Raw genomic sequence first — 11364 nt, forward strand, 5'->3', positions numbered from 1 at the left:
AAAAAAACTCCAAAGTTTATCATTTTCATTTGTCAAAATGAAAGAAGACGACTTTTAAGGCACAGGGTCTGCTGTATTATGGTGTAAATATGTTTTTATTCCTCATAAAAACGGGTACCATGCAGACTATTTTAAAACGCCTCCTGTTTCATGAAATATCAATCTCTTGCCCACACGTGACAAAATATTTGTCACATTTTTCATAAAGTGCAGCAGGTGAGACTCTCACATAACAGCCGGTGGGGTTCTGGGATTCCTAAATATCATGCTTAAAAAAATAAAGGAAACGATTTTCTGTGAGCACTGAGAATCCTCTGAGTGTGCTGGAGCCAACACTTACTTATGTATGGCTCAACACAAAAAGCTTGTGTGAGACTTTTTGGATGAATTAGTGTATCTGAGCATTTTTACATTTCTGGTCCGTAATCATCCCAGCATGGTGTCTGTCATCGCAGCACTCTGCTTTACGGGTAAGAATGACTTCAAGTGCTTTGTGAGACTGTTTCAATGATGATTTCCCATCTGTGCTCCACCTGCTGTCTGTGTGCGTGAGCTCACATAGTGGCTTCAGACGAAGGCAATCCTCAGCCAGCCTGCAGGGTGGCAGCAAAGGCAATGGCTGCTTCATCTCTCTATTTTGGCTTCAACTGTTACCGCGAGACGGCGTTTTCTCATGTTGTGATGCAGCATACATTGTGTGTGTTTTTAATGTGAAATAATTAAAAGAAATTGTGATTTTGCAGTGATGGCGTCATCGTGTGGCTTCCATATTGGTCTATAATCTCCACAACCTGTAGCGCACAATCTAAAGTGAAGACAGTAAATGCATTGGGAACATGTCCAAATACACTTGGCTCTTTACCCTACGGTCACATTAGCTACAAGTGACAGCAAGCAACGAGTTGCCATTAATTTTCAATCAGAGTGGGCATTTTTCAGTAACAAGAGGCAGTGCAGTGGTATAAATGTCATATCAAGTGAAAAAAGACTTCCTCTTGTGGACGACAGTTGCTCTTGCTTGCACCTTTTGATGCTTTTCAAGCAGAAACCTTTCCAAGCCAGAAAACCTCTCAGTTGTACCTTCAACACCTGAATAGCAATGTGACAGTTGCTGCTAAAGGCAGTGACAGGTGTCTGATTGGTTTATTTCATGTTATGCCCAAAATATGGTCATGATTAATTTGGTGACTAAGTCAGGGCACATTTTTATACATCATAGTAACTTCTTGGTCCATCTTTGTCAGTCTTGAACAAAATTTGCATACATAGTAGTTACGGCCGTCATCAACATCAGATTTGAAATCAAAATTCAGTTGTTTAACTGTTCAAAAATTTCATCCCGAGTCTCGAAATAGTTGATTATACGTGATCATTCCAGATATTTGTAGTAACAGCTTCAATCATGTCTGAACTTCTATAAATGGGGTATTTGTAGTGACTACGGCTCAAAACCTGTATGATCGTGCTCCATTGGGGTAAAAATTAGAAGCAAAAACGGGCTTTGTCGTGGTTCTGGCTGAGGCTGCGCAGCTCCCTTTCATTCATTTTCGGGAAGGTTGAAAGGTCTGCACTTTATACGCCAGCCAGTTAGGAGGCAAGATGGATTAGGCTTTCTCATCCCGTTTTTGCAGCTGTATATAAAAAAATGTTTTGTGTGTGTTTTTGCCTTTAAGTAGATGGTAAATAATGTTGAGATTATTAATTTCACTTTTGCACAAAAAATAAATAGTAATTTTGGTATTTTGGTAATAATTTATGTTATAATGTTATAATAATAATACTGGTATGTTGCAAATATGCGACAACAGGCATACTGGTCAATTTGGTATGTTGCATATTTGAGTCAAATATTGTAGCATATATGCGACAATAGGCGTTAAGGGGTTAAAACCTCTTTTTCAAGGAAGTCCTGGCCAAGAGGCAGCAGAAGTTATATCAATTACATCAATTTACATAATTGCAAATATAAAAATTATAACAAACATTTACATTGTAATGAAGTGGTCTCAAGTGCTCTCAGTTCGGACTTAAAGGCATTCAATGAAAAAAATTCTGTTAATCTCCAGTCCTTTTGCAACATGTTCCAAGTAGAAGGAGCAGAATAAACAAATGCCCTTTTTCCAAGTTCGGTGCAGGCAAATGGGACCGTCAACAAGAAACGATCATTTGAACGCAATGAATAAGATTCAATACTCCTCTGTGTGATTAAATTACAAATGTAGGAGGGTAGCAGTCCGAGCATGGCCTTGTAAATAAAAATATACCAATGTCCCAGTCTTCTGGTGGACAAAGAAGGCCATCCCACTCTACAGTACAGTTCGCAATGATGAGTCAAGGCTCTACAGTTGGTAATGAACCACAGAGAAGCATATAAACAGAGGCAATCTTATGAAGACATTGAGCTGAAGCGTTCATATACAACAGGTCTCCATAATCTAAAACTGATAAAAAAATGTTGCAGTGACAAGCTGCTTTTTCACTTCAAAAGAAAAACGTAATTTGTTTCTAAAGAAAAACCGCAATTTGAGTTTCAGTTTTTTAACCAGTTTGTCAATATGTGGCTTAAAAGTGAGGGAGTCGTCAAGTAAGATGCCAAGATATTTGTACTCATGAACCACCTCTATAACGTGTCCCTCTAATCAAATCAAATCAATTTTATTTATATAGCGCCAAATCACAACAAACAGTTGCCCCAAGGCGCTTTATATTGTAAGGCAAGGCCATACAATAATTACAGAAAAACCCCAACGGTCAAAACGACCCCCTGTGAGCAAGCACTTGGCGACAGTGGGAAGGAAAAACTCCCTTTTAACAGGAAGAAACCTCCAGCAGAACCAGGCTCAGGGAGGGGCAGTCTTCTGCTGGGACTGGTTGGGGCTGAGGGAGAGAACCAGGAAAAAGACATGCTGTGGAGGGGAGCAGAGATCGATCACTAATGATTAAATGCAGAGTGGTGCATACAGAGCAAAAAGAGAAAGAAACAGTGCATCATGGGAACCCCCAGCAGTCTACGTCTATAGCAGCATAACTAAGGGATGGTTCAGGGTCACCTGATCCAGCCCTAACTATAAGCTTTAGCAAAAAGGAAAGTTTTAAGCCTAATCTTAAAAGTAGAGAGGGTGTCTGTCTCCCTGATCTGAATTGGGAGCTGGTTCCACAGGAGAGGAGCCTGAAAGCTGAAGGCTCTGCCTCCCATTCTACTCTTACAAACCCTAGGAACTACAAGTAAGCCTGCAGTCTGAGAGCGAAGCGCTCTATTGGGGTGATATGGTACTACGAGGTCCCTAAGATAAGATGGGACCTGATTATTCAAAACCTTATAAGTAAGAAGAAGAATTTTAAATTCTATTCTAGAATTAACAGGAAGCCAATGAAGAGAGGCCAATATGGGTGAGATATGCTCTCTCCTTCTAGTCCCCGTTAGTACTCTAGCTGCAGCATTTTGAATTAACTGAAGGCTTTTCAGGGAACTTTTAGGACAACCTGATAATAATGAATTACAATAGTCCAGCCTAGAGGAAATAAATGCATGAATTAGTTTTTCAGCATCACTCTGAGACAAGACCTTTCTGATTTTAGAGATATTGCGTAAATGCAAAAAAAGCAGTCCTACATATTTGTTTAATATGCGCTTTGAATGACATATCCTGATCAAAAATGACTCCAAGATTTCTCACAGTATTACTAGAGGTCAGGGTAATGCCATCCAGAGTAAGGATCTGGTTAGACACCATGTTTCTAAGATTTGTGGGGCAAGTACAATAACTTCAGTTTTATCTGAGTTTAAAAGCAGGAAATTAGAGGTCATCCATGTCTTTATGTCTGTAAGACAATCCTGCAGTTTAGCTAATTGGTGTGTGTCCTCTGGCTTCATGGATAGATAAAGCTGGGTATCATCTGCGTAACAATGAAAATTTAAGCAATACCGTCTAATAATACTGCCTAAGGGAAGCATGTATAAAGTGAATAAAATTGGTCCTAGCACAGAACCTTGTGGAACTCCATAATTAACTTTAGTCTGTGAAGAAGATTCCCCATTTACATGAATAAATTATAATCTATTAGACAAATATGATTCAAACCACCGCAGCGCAGTGCCTTTAATACCTATGGCATGCTCTAATCTCTGTAATAAAATTTTATGGTCAACAGTATCAAAAGCAGCACTGAGGTCTAACAGAACAAGCACAGAGATGAGTCCACTGTCCGAGGCCATAAGAAGATCATTTGTAACCTTCAATAATGCTGTTTCTGTAGTATGATGAATTCTAAAACCTGACTGAAACTCTTCAAATAGACCATTCCTCTGCAGATGATCAGTTAGCTGTTTTACAACTACCCTTTCAAGAATTTTTGAGAGAAAAGGAAGGTTGGAGATTGGCCTATAATTAGCTAGGATAGCTGGGTTAAGTGATGGCTTTTTAAGTAATGATTTAATTACTGCCACCTTAAAAGCCTGTGGTACATAGCCAACTAACAAAGATAGATTGATCATATTTAAGATCGAAGCATTAAATAATGGTAGGGCTTCCTTGAGCAGCCTGGTAGGAATGGGGTCTAATAAACATGTTGATGGTTTGGATGAAGTAACTAATGAAAATAACTCAGACAGAACAATCGGAGAGAAAGAGTCTAACCAAATACCGGCATCACTGAAAGCAGCCAAAGATAACGATACGTCTTTGGGATGGTTATGAGTAATTTTTTCTCTAATAGTTAAAATTTTGTTAGCAAGAAAGTCATGAAGTCATTACTAGTTAAAGTTAATGGAATACTCAGCTCAATAGAGCTCTGACTCTTTGTCAGCCTGGCTACAGTGCTGAAAAGAAACCTGGGGTTGTTCTTATTTTCTTCAATTAGTGATGAGTAGAAAGATGTCCTAGCTTTACGGAGGGCTTTTTTATAGAGCAACAGACTCTTTTTCCAGGCTAAGTGAAGATCTTCTAAATTAGTGAGACGCCATTTCCTCTCCAACTTACGGGTTATCTGCTTTAAGCGACGAGTTTGTGAGTTATACCACGGAGTCAGGCACTTCTGATTTAAAGCTCTCTTTTTCAGAGGAGCTACAGCATCCAAAGTTGTCTTCAATGAGGATGTAAAACTATTGACGAGATACTCTATCTCACTTACAGAGTTTAGGTAGCTACTCTGCACTGTGTTGGTATATGGCATTAGAGAACATAAAGAAGGAATCATATCCTTAAACCTAGTTACAGCGCTTTCTGAAAGACTTCTAGTGTAATGAAACTTATTCCCCACTGCTGGGTAGTCCATCAGAGTAAATGTAAATGTTATTAGAAATGATCAGACAGAAGGGAGTTTTCAGGGAATACTGTTAAGTCTTCTATTTCCATACCATAAGTCAGAACAAGATCTAAGATATGATTAAAGTGGTGGGTGGACTCATTTACTTTTTGAGCAAAGCCAATAGAGTCTAATAATAGATTAAATGCAGTGTTGAGGCTGTCATTCTCAGCATGTGTGTGGATGTTAAAATCGCCCACTATAATTATCTTATCTGAGCTAAGCACTAAGTCAGACAAAAGGTCTGAAAATTCACAGAGAAACTCACAGTAACGACCAGGTGGACGATAGATAATAACAAATAAAACTGGTTTTTGGGACTTCCAATTTGGATGGACAAGACTAAGAGTCAAGCTTCAAATGAATTAAAGCTCTGTCTGGGTTTTTGATTAATTAATAAGCTGGAATGGAAGATTGCTGCTAATCCTCCGCCTCGGCCCGTGCTACGAGCATTCTGACAGTTAGTGTGACTCGGGGGTGTTGACTCATTTAAACTAACATATTCATCCTGCTGTAACCAGGTTTCTGTAAGGCAGAATAATCAATATGTTGATCAATTATTATATCATTTACCAACAGGGACTTAGAAGAGAGAGACCTAATGTTTAATAGACCACATTTAACTGTTTTAGTCTGTGGTGCAGTTGAAGGTGCTATATTATTTTTTCTTTTTGAATTTTTATGCTTAATAGATTTTTGCTGGTTATTGGTGGTCTGGGAGCAGACACCGTCTCTACGGGGATGGGGTAATGAGGGGATGGCAGGGGGAGAGAAGCTGCAGAGAGGTGTGTAAGACTACAACTCTGCTTCCTGGTCCCAACCCTGGATAGTCACGGTTTGGAGGATTTAAGAAAATTGGCCAGATTTCTAGAAATGAGAGCTGCTCCATCCAAAGTGGGATGGATGCCGTCTCTCCTAACAAGACCAGGTTTTCCCCAGAAGCTTTGCCAATTATCTATGAAGCCCACCTCATTTTTTGGACACCACTCAGACAGCCAGCAATTCAAGGAGAACATGCGGCTAAACATGTCACTCCCGGTCCGATTGGGGAGGGGCCCAGAGAAAACTACAGAGTCCGACATTGTTTTTGCAAAGTTACACACCGATTCAATGTTAATTTTAGTGACCTCCGATTGGCGTAACCGGGTGTCATTACTGCCGACGTGAATTACAATCTTACCAAATTTACGCTTAGCCTTAGCCAGCAGTTTCAAATTTCCTTCAATGTCGCCTGCTCTGGCCCCCAGCGTGGTTAATGCAGGTAAAACTCCATACAACGGCCTTGAAGACAGAATAATTCCTCTTCGCCAGAAAGCAGATTTGCACTTCCTCAGAAATCAGAAATCCCATAATCCTCTTCACTGCTACTGGACTTATGTGGTGAAACAGGAGGCTCAGGGTGTGGCAGTCATCAAATGAGGTTGGGTCAGAACCAAGAAATCCACATATGTGGCAGATAAAATCCTTTTGGAGCAGTCAATAAATCACAGTCAGAAAAATAGGCTCAAGGCTCAAAGGCAGGACGATAATGAGAATCGGAACCAGTGAAACAGCCAAGGAATACTGGAAAGAAGACCACCAAAGAATCCTTACAACCTAACACCAACTCATGGTGGAAAGTGACTTAAAATGATTGAACACTGATATGTAAAGCGGCTGCAGGTGTGTGGAGGGCAAGATGCACTGAATTCATGAGACTGTAGAGAGGCTGGACCATAAAACGTCTTTGACCTTTTTGTGGATGTGATCTTACAGGTTAGTTTAGGCGTGTGTGTGTGTGTGTGTGTGTGTGTGTGTGTGTGTGTGTGTGTGTGTGTGTGTGTGTGTGTGTGTGTGTGTGTGTGTGTGTGTGTGTGTGTGTGTGTGTGTGTGTGTGTGAACAAACATCCCTATAAGTACACCTCGTGTCAAATGTTTTCTTTTGTTGGAGCATGATGAAAATTCACAAGCCACAGACATAAGAAAACAAACCCAGAATCTGATCTGAGTGTTCAGACAAATGGACTTGCAACTATGTAATTTGGAAACAACAGAAAAACATGGAAAAAAAAACATGCTCAGACTTGCAACATGGAATGAGATTCAAATCAGATATGCACATGAATCAGACTTTTTACTGGCAGTATGAACTTAATTAACAAAGACCTCTTGATGTTTTTCATTGTTGTGGTTGCCAGAATGGATGGCTACCCAACTGAGTGCTTGCCCACTCTTTTGGATACTGTTCTTCTGAAGCACCTTCAGACGACCTGCAATGCGATTTGGTGCAACACAAATAACTGAACTGACTTGACAAAGAAATGTGGACAGAATGCTGAAAGTGGAGTCCACCATACAGGAGAGATAGTTTGATTTTATGCCAAGTAGATAAATGACTGTTGCAGTGTTCAGATTCTGACAACTCATGAAGAAGCACAGAGCAAAACAGAAAGGTTACTGTTTGGCATTTATTGATCTAGATAAGGTTTATGATAGGATGTGACATCAGGAGGCTTGGAGGTGCATGAGGGAGAATGGAGTACCAGAAAAAATGTAAGGATTACTCAGGAGATCTATGAGGGAGTGAGGACCCAGGATAGATGCAGTATCAGTGTAACAGATAAGATTGCAGCTTGACTGCAATATGTCTGCACCGGGGATCTTTGGAAGAACTTAGGTCTTAAGCCCCTTTCACACCAGCGCAAACATAGAGTAGCGTTTTGTTGTGTTTAGAGTACGCCTGAAATGTGCACGTACATTGCGTTTTTCCCTGCGCATCGAGAGAGAAAGAGAGAGCGCACTGTCTCTCTGTCTGCTCTTTTTTTCTAGACCTGCTGTTTGTGGTCTCTGGATTTAGAAAGAAATCTATTTTATGAATTGAAAGAATGTAACCACATGCCGGGCTGTGTGGATCATTTATCACAGACTCACGCACACTGGACCACATGCGCTGCATGTTGCATGGATCAAACCTGTTCACACGCGAATCTGAAACTTTTTCACAATTGAAGTCATGCTTCTGTAAATTGCTGCCTGGTTTGCACAAACCGAGGCGCAGTTCAGTCTGATCACCATGTTGGGCCTTAAGCCCCTGTCACATTGGTGTATTCGTAGAGCTGCTCACTGCAGCATTGTGTTTCATTTAAATACACCCAAAATACATGTGTACTCAGCCTTTTTTCAGTGTTCATTCATATTGCAGCTGCGTGTGTTCACATTTTAATGTGTGCACACAATTGCATGTGCCATGCCGCACCAGTTCACTGCTATTTTCTGCCTCTGTGGAAGTGCACTCTGTTCTCTACTGCATGGTGTGGTGCGGCTTTTAACATTATTATTATTATTATTTTTATTTTTTTTGTCTTGCTGGATCACTTTCTTTGTGTACAGATGCTGATGAGTCTGGCTGTGGTGAAGGCTGCCCTGAACAAATTGCTGTGACTCGTTAAACTTTTAAATTTCCAGATGCTCCGATCAGGTCTGCTGATTTGATCAGACTTGATCGATCAGGTCGTCTGATTATCGCACCAACATGCAGCGAGTGCCTGTTTATTTTAAAGAGTCACAGCTCTGATTAGACACACAAAGAGAGAGAGAGAGAGAGAGTGCATCTTCTCTCTCCCTCAAGAGAGAAAGAGAGAATGTCTTCTCTCTATCAGACTCCTTAAAATTAAAGCGCCCTCTCTCTCACGCACTCTCTCTCTCTGAGAGAGAGAGAGAGAGAGAGAGAGAGAGAGAGAGAGAAAGAGAGAGAGAGAGAGAGCGCAAGAGAGAGCGCTTTTATGAAACGACAACAGTCAGCTTTGTGACATATGAACAGTCCTCATATAATGAGTCCAGTATGATAAAGTGAAGCAACGATCTTGCAGGAGGTGTGAAATGGCGTACAGTACCGTGTTGCAGCGTGGGCGGGCTCATAATAGCAGACAGTAGCACGGCGCTGCATGTACTCGCGTGAAGGCTCCATGCTGTGCTGTACGCCGAAGAAAATTAAACATGTTTAATTTCTTCCGTCCTACGCGTGTAGCCCTCAACATACTGCTGCATATTGAGAAAAAAGTCCACATGAAGTGGGCAGAGAGCCACTTATTGCAGCATAGACTATACACTGTAATGAGCAGCTCTACGAATACGCCAATGTGACAGGGGCTTCATCAGCACCAAGACGACGAGGGTGATCATGGCGCTGCAAAGCCTCCCTGCTGTGAACAAATACATAGCTATCAAGGATCATGCCGGGACTCATCAGCGCCATGGCAATGAGGGTGACCGCGCTCCTGCAAAGCCTCCCTGCTGTGAACAAATACACAGCCATCAACGATCGTGTTGGCACTCAGCAGCTACAACGAGGGTGATCACACTCCTGCAAAGCCCACCTGCTGTGAACAAATTAACGATTGTGTTGGCATTCATCAGCGCCAGGGCAACAAGGGTGATCACACTCCTGCAAAACCTCTCCTTCCACAGCAGTGCTCACAAACCAGCTTCTGTTTCTACCACGCAACATTCGGAGTCACCGACTCAGTTTCTACAGTGTACAGCTATGTAGATTTTCATGCAGTAGCTCAGTGTCGCGCAGAATTACATGCAAAAGTGCAGACTGGGCAGATTGTGCAGTGCTCTACACAGAAAAACTGAAACGTTTAATTTCTTCCACTTACTGCTGCATTGGGGAGCAAAAACGCGGCGCTGAGCTGCGTAGAGCTGCATAACTCAATGTGATAGGTACAACACAATGCGCAACTCTACTTTTGCGGTGATGTGAAAGGGGCTTTATCTTGAAGATCTGTGATGCACTGCTTAGCAGGCATGTTGTAAATGCAAGTGCAGTATGTTCACCTCCACATGACTGTTTACACAGTGTGAAATCTGAGTACCAAGTGGGTGCAGGGTGCAAATCAGACTGTCACTTCAGAATCAGAATAACCTTTATTCACAGTAATTTGATTCCAGTTTGAACTGTATTCTCTCTGTATCAGCATGTATAAATATACACTAAACACTAAATAATTCACAATACAAAATGTGCAAAAATGTAAAAATAAATGTGCAATAAAAAAATGTGTGCAAAGGAGAAACAAAGAAACAGATTGAAGTTATACCTGAGGTATATGAATTTGTGAGTTTTTGGCAGGTTAAGTTGTTCATCAGTGTGATGACCTGTGGAAAGAAACTGTTCCTCTGTCTGGTTGTTCCAACGTACAGAGCTCTGTAACGTCAACCAGAGGGGAGGAGTTTAAACAGTGTGTGTCCAGGGTGTGAGGGGTCTGCAGAGATGTTACCAGCTCCAAGTCCTGGATGGAGGGCTGGCTGGCTCCAATAATTTTTTTTTTTCTTTTTTTCACACCTGACAGTTCGTTGACATCTGTGCTGTCATGTTTGGAGGCAGAGGGAAACCAAACAGAGATGGGAGATGCACAGGACAGACTGGATGATGGCTGTGTAAAAGATGATGAGCAGTTCCTGGGGCAGGTTGAACTTCCTGAGCTGTCTGAGGAAGTACATCCTCTGCTGTGCATTATTCTTGAGGGAGTCTGTGTGGATGGTCCACTTCAGATCCTGGGAGATGGTGGATACCAGGAACCAGAAAGTGTCCACAGTAGACACAGTGTTGCTGAGGATCGAGAGGGGGGATTGATTGGGGGGTTTCTCTTGAAATCCAATATCATCTCAAGTGGATTCAGCCCCAGTTTGTTCTGACCACACCAGAGGACCAACTGTTCCACCTCCTGTCTGTATGCAGCATCATCACCATCCTTGATGATTCCAATGATGGTGGTGTTGTCAGCAAACTTCAGGAGTTTAACAGAGGGGTGCCTTGAGGTGCAGTCATTGGTGTAGAGGGCGAAGAGCAGTGGGGAGAGCACACACCCTGAGGGGAGCCTGTGTTGATTGTGAGTGTGCTGGATGTGATGCCAGCTTCACCTGCCGTGTCCTATCCATCAGGAAGTGGGAGATCCACTGACAGGTGAGACCTGGCACCGAGCGGTTGGAGAGTTTTTGATGGAGAATGTCAGAGAAATGGTGTTGAACGCCAAGCTGAAGTCCACAAACAGGATCCTCACATACATCCCTGCAGTG

General features: G+C 41.9%; 1 protein-coding gene across 1 annotated transcript in view; it reads left to right on the forward strand.

The window, feature by feature from the left end:
• asic2 (acid-sensing (proton-gated) ion channel 2) overlaps nucleotides 1–9006 on the forward strand; it is a 1153097-nt gene extending 1144091 nt beyond the window's left edge. Inside the window, exon 11 of the transcript XR_004565497.1 lies at nucleotides 8960–9006. The gene's annotated coding sequence lies outside the window, so the exon portion shown is untranslated. The remainder of the gene's footprint in view (nucleotides 1–8959) is intronic.
• Nucleotides 9007–11364: the final 2358 nt, after the last annotated feature.

This window comes from Thalassophryne amazonica, chromosome 16, assembly GCF_902500255.1.
Source record: "Thalassophryne amazonica chromosome 16, fThaAma1.1, whole genome shotgun sequence".
Classification (NCBI taxonomy): domain Eukaryota; kingdom Metazoa; phylum Chordata; class Actinopteri; order Batrachoidiformes; family Batrachoididae; genus Thalassophryne; species Thalassophryne amazonica.